The sequence below is a fragment of the Hesperophylax consimilis genome, chromosome 10, assembly GCF_061612785.1.
Source record: "Hesperophylax consimilis isolate HC1 chromosome 10, BYU_Hcon_1.0, whole genome shotgun sequence".
Lineage (NCBI taxonomy): Eukaryota > Metazoa > Arthropoda > Insecta > Trichoptera > Limnephilidae > Hesperophylax > Hesperophylax consimilis.
In genome coordinates, this window is record NC_142845.1 from 29475416 (window position 1) to 29481517 (window position 6102).

Here is a 6102-nt window from a genome sequence, read left to right on the forward strand (position 1 = left end):
TGTTTACACAGGAAGAGAAGAAACCCGTTATTCTGGAAGGAAGGAGAATAGAAGACATATTTTTTCTTTAACTGTATTAAATAGAATTTCGCAGCACGACTCTTTTTATGATTGTAATTATCTAACTTAGAGATAGTTGAGCGTATACTTCGAGATGACAAGTTCTGGGAAGAAAAAATGCTTATTAAATTAACTAATTTTTAAATGGATTGCATTCTTGTCGAGCTTATCGATCCTGGAGTCACAAGGTCTATGAATGTTCGTGATGCTCCACATATCTTAGATATTGTATGTAAAGAACGTCAATTTGGAAATCGTCGTTTAGATTTCGACGAAATGCTATTTATTGAATAATTATTTTCGTTTTTTATATAAAATTATTTTTACTATTTCTAACTTATATTATAATAAATGATGGCCTTTATACAAAAAAAGTTGCATCTTATGCTTTTTACATTACATAATTATTTGTTTTGTAACTTTTTGTAAACGATAATAATAAATATTGAAAATGACTGATATTTTATTTATCTTGTCAATATATTCAGATATAATTATAATCAGATATTATGAAAATGATTCGTGATTGAATACCGTATTGCTTTGACATCTGTCAATGAAGAACACGTCGGTTACGAGTCATAAGTTACTGCCTACCGTCTATCAGTATGGTTACAGAAATCTGATAAGAATCATAAAATCATGAGCTCCTTCTGCAATAGGTAACGTTTCTATCGAAATTTACCTAAAACATGCACATTCAACTTAATATTACTATTCACATAGTTTGAAAGACGCCCATTATTAAGCATTTCATGTTCAAACCTTACTCATGGGTACCATCTAGTGGATTTCATAGCTGCTCTGACTTCGAACCGAGTTGACCGCGCTTGGTCAACTCAACGTGTCGTGTTCCCCGTTCAAATTTACTTCATTCCTCCACACCCCGAAACATTATAATATTTGTTTCGATACCGCGGAGCGCAAGTGAAACTTTTTTGGCTTCGCCCACTTAAAGCGCGTTCACGCCCATAACTGATATATTTTTAGGATCTTATTTCGTCTTAATGCGCATGACTGGATATTAAAATATTATTATTATATTATGTTATACAGTACCGACAAAGATCTATCTCATTAAACTCTATAACTGGACACAAACTGAAAACAGATCACGGATAACAATTTTTTCTAAACCTATTTATTCACCCCAAACCTACACAATTTAATTACCAAGTATATTATATTAGTTGCAGATTATTGTTGTATAATTATTTGGTTATGTTTTTAAATTCCTGCATTTTGAATTGCAGATCTATCTAAACAAATCTATTGTAAACAAAAATGTAAATGTTCGTTTGTTCTAAATCAATTTGCAAAAATTATTTACCGATTGTTCTGAAATTATGACAACGTTGCATTCGTATACGCGTGTGTTTTGGTATACCTATCTTATATAGACGACACCTGTGACAGGTAAACTTTTTAAAAACAGTGCCATCTGTTGGACGTAATAGCAACATGCGCATCTGCATTGACTGACTGACCCATGGCAACGCGTGGCGGGGTGTATGTAATAACTAGACATCGGATTATATGCATTTGCATATTTGCATATGCAAATGCATATAACTCTCTAATTACGACGTTAATGCATATTTCAGCCTTTTTTCCCAAATCGTGCATATTTCGTTTAATAGCGGGAGGTATCATCTACGTATAGGGAGCGATATATAGTGAATTTGATAGTTGGAAAACTAACAAAGGAGCCCTCTATTCCCCACTTGGTTCCCTGTAAAATCCTTGAAAAAACAAATCATTCAACTGTTGCTCGTTTCATAAATGATTACATAAGATCTTTGTTTCCCGATTGTTCTGTGGATGAAAAAATCTGCATGTTTGTTTCTGATGCTGCGCCATACATGGTGAAAGCTGGCTAAGCCTTTTTATCCAAATTTACTACACATTACCTGCTTAGCTCACGGGTTTCATCGCCTTGCAGAAGAGATACGGCAAGAGTATGGGAATTTGGGAATGTTAATAAATTGATCTATATTAATCTCCGTTGCGTATGCAGCCTTATAAAGATCAATTGCCAAATCTAGCATTACCGCCAGAACCCATAATTATTACTCGATGGGGTACTTGGCTAAAGGCAGTATTATTCTATGCTGAAAATTTTGAGGTCGTAAAACAAGTAGTTGTGCAATTTGACAGTTCTGAGGCCATTGCAATTTATTCAAGCAAACTAGCATTTGAAGACGCATCCATTAAACATAATATCGCCCTCATCTCAACACATTTCCAAAAATTACCAGATACCATAAAAAAATTGGGAACAAAAAACCTTCCTCTAATTAAAGCAATAGAAATACTGGAAACAACTCGCCAACGCCCTTCCTAATTCAATATCAGAAAAGATTCGTAAAAAGTTAGACTCTATTTTGATTAAAAACCCGAGTCTTGAAGATATGAAGAACATTAATGCCTAGATCAACGGCACAGGTCATACCTGCCTAAACAGATATCTCCAGAAATGGCGCCAAATTTTAAATTTTGTCCAATGACGTCAGTTGACGTAGAGAGGTCGTTTTCGGCGTACAAATTTACTGGGTGACAAACGTCACAAATTTGAGCTCGAAAATTTGGAAAAATACTTAGTTGTATATTGACATAAAAACCATGCATACTAACAAAGTGCCAAAATATGCATGCAAATATGCACTAAAAAAGTCCGAAATATGCACTAAAAACTCTTGATTTGCCCAAAATATGCACAATGCAAAATCATAAAACCATTTATATTTTTATATATTTTAATTAAAGACCCTACAAAAACAGCGAAATATTCTTATACGTTTTCAAGGTGCCTACAGTTGTAAATGTCTACAAATTATGTAACATTTACAACTGTAGGCACCTTGAAAACGTATAATAATATTTCGCTGTTTTTGTACGGTCTTTAATTAAAATATAAATGGTTTTTTGATTTTGCATATTTTGGTCAAATCAAGAGTTTTTAGTGCATATTTCGGCCTTTTTTAGTGCATATTTTAGCACGGGGGGGGGGGAAGGAGTGGAAAGAGGGGTGAGAGGAAGAGGTGAGGGGAGAGGTGGTGGGAGGTGGGTGGTTGCTAGGAAGGAGGGGAAGTGGAGGAGGAAGACGAGGGGCGGAGGATTGAAAATGAGGGGGGAAAGGAGGAAGGGAGGGGAGGAGAGAGCGAGAGCGGAGAAGAGACAGATAGAGAGAGGTGAGGGCGGAGATGAGATATAGATGGGATGACAGAGAAAAGAGAGAGAGACAGGGGTGGATGAAGATCATTGCTCGTTCAAACATAACAAATTGAAACTCAACAAAAGAGCGTGAATACATAAACGAAGAGGTTTTTTTTTGACCGAAGGTACTTAAATGAAAAAGACGAAAATCACAGAGTTTTATTGAAGACGGATTAACAAAATATGTTATAATTTAGTCGACGAGTGTAGTCCAATGTTGAATCATTTCCTCCCAGGCTAGAAACCCACTCAGTCGACATCGGCGGCTTCCAGCTGAAAAACGACATGACAAATGATGCTTGGAGAGGAGAGGCGGGTTTGTCAGGCGGGGAAGAGGTCATCTGAGGATCAGAAAAACTTATGATCAAATAATTAAAGTAAAGATAAAAAAGTATTTGGCAGCTTGCAAATATAAAAAAAATATATATACTGCAGTTATTTAAGATTATATTTATAGTACATAGGTTTCGGTTATACATATAACTTAACAGACAAAACTAAGATACCTACTCAATTTAAGGTACTAAAAAAAATCAACAAAAATTTATAATTCGATGGAATTTTTATTAAGTATACGCGTGTCGGAAAATCATAATATAAGCTAATACATTAAATTTCAATTTAAAAAGATGTTTTGCTATTTTAGACGAGAACCCCGGAAATCTCAATTTGTTGTCTTGGCATGACATTAAAATTTAAATCATCTCGTTTGTTGCACAGCACTTTAAATAAGGTATTTGATATCAGAACAAATTGCTGCGCACCACTATGAAATAATTGCATAAAATCAAAACACAAAATATAACTTTATAAAATAATCATTGAACCAGTTAGCATAAAATTAAGATGATCATTTATTTTTTTATTTTCAATTTATCTTTATTTTAATGTTGTTTTTCTTTTCTTTTATTTTTTTTTAAATGTATAAATTCTTAAATTATAACATGGGGGCCTCAGCACGGGTAAACAACCCAGTGAGGCCAACATTACTAAATTGAAATATGAAATATTGTAAAAAAAAAATGTATCAACAATAAAAAATAAAAAAAAATCTACAATCAAATGCTTTCAAAATAGCATTGCTTTCGTATTGCGCAACATTAGCCTACAATCTGATATGCGTGCAAAATAGCAATGCTCTCGTATTGCTCAACATTTACCTACAATCTAATGTTCATGCAAAATAGCAATCATAGTAATGCTCTCGTATTGCGCAACATTTACCTACAACCTAATTAGTTCGTGCAAAATAGCAATGCTTTCGTATTGCACAACATTTACCTACAACCTAATGTTCATGCAAAATAGCAATCATAGCAATGCTCTCGTATTGCGCAACATTTACCTATAACTTAATTAGTTCGTGGAAAATGGCAATGCTTTCATATTGCGCAACATTAGCCTACAATCTGATATGCGTGCAAAATAGCAATGCTCTCGTATTGCTCAACATTTACCTACAACCTAATGTTCGTGCAAAATAACAATGCTTTCGAATTGTGCAATATTAGCCGACAATCTAATATGCGTGCAAAATACCAATGCTTTCGTATTGCACAACATTTACCTACAACCTAATGTTCATACAAAATTGCAATCATTGCAATGCTCTCGTATAAGCCAGCTCGAAATATTATGAAATAAAACAAACTTAATTATATTGGCTTTAGCCATGTTTGGTGGCCAGATCTGAAAAGCCGACTTTCCAACCTCCCTCTTCCTCGTCTACTTCACACTTATACTTCCCACACGGCTCTTCAGTCTGAAGTCTGAATATACCGTAAGTACGGACGCCATAGTTCCACTGGCTTCGTACATTGGCGAAACAAAAGTATAATGGTGTCGGAAATTAAATAATATCAAACCGCTTACATACGCAAATTATTATGCTTAAAATTACAAAATTTTTTGTGAGAGTATGTATTTTCAGAACAAATCAAAATGAATAAAGTTAAATGAACAATGCTGATTTGACTCAATAGCGTTTGTTGCAGAACACACGAATTATAAAACTCTTCGTTTTTAAGATACTGAAATCGTTAAAAAGTTATAACAATTTGAATGTACTCGTATCACAAAACCGACCGACTGCGAACGAATTCGAAATATGAATCGATGAAATTAGAGGAAGATTCACTGACCCCTTCCATTAATTTTGAACGTCGAATTTCACAACAATTTCAAATTTACTGCTACATTATTTGTTGATGGATTTATTTAAAGGCCCTCCACACGATCCGATTTACAGAACCCATATTTGGGGTTTCTGCAAGTCGGACCAAGTTTAGTCAAAACCGCCAACCGAACTAGTATTATTCCCTTTGTCGGGCAATCGGAATAAAAATAAATCGGTTGGCGGTTCAACAAGTAGTTCTGTAAAGTTGTTCTGGAAATCAGATCGTATGGAGGCATTATTTGGAAATTGGGCTGGTCTTTGTTTACCTCTCCCTCTTTTTAGAAACAACTCTTGTGAAAGAGAAAGAGGTTAAATGGAAGCTCTCGGTGGCGTTTCGGGGGTAACGCGGTGACAGGACCAAATATGGAAAGTACCCTATAAATAAAATACCCTCATACACTATGTGTCGTATTGTATCATGTTACTGCTGCCACTACCTAGCATTTACATATAAACTTTACATTTCTTATTAACTAATTTAAGTCTGTATAACTTAGGAGTTAGTAGGAATATTATTATTCTTATTTTTGTACAACAGGTTTATACCTACAAATAATTATTGTATGCATTTACTATTTACTTGCTGTTATAATAATATATGTCAAATGGGTATGGTTATATGTATTTTTACTATTACTTTTGTGAACTTA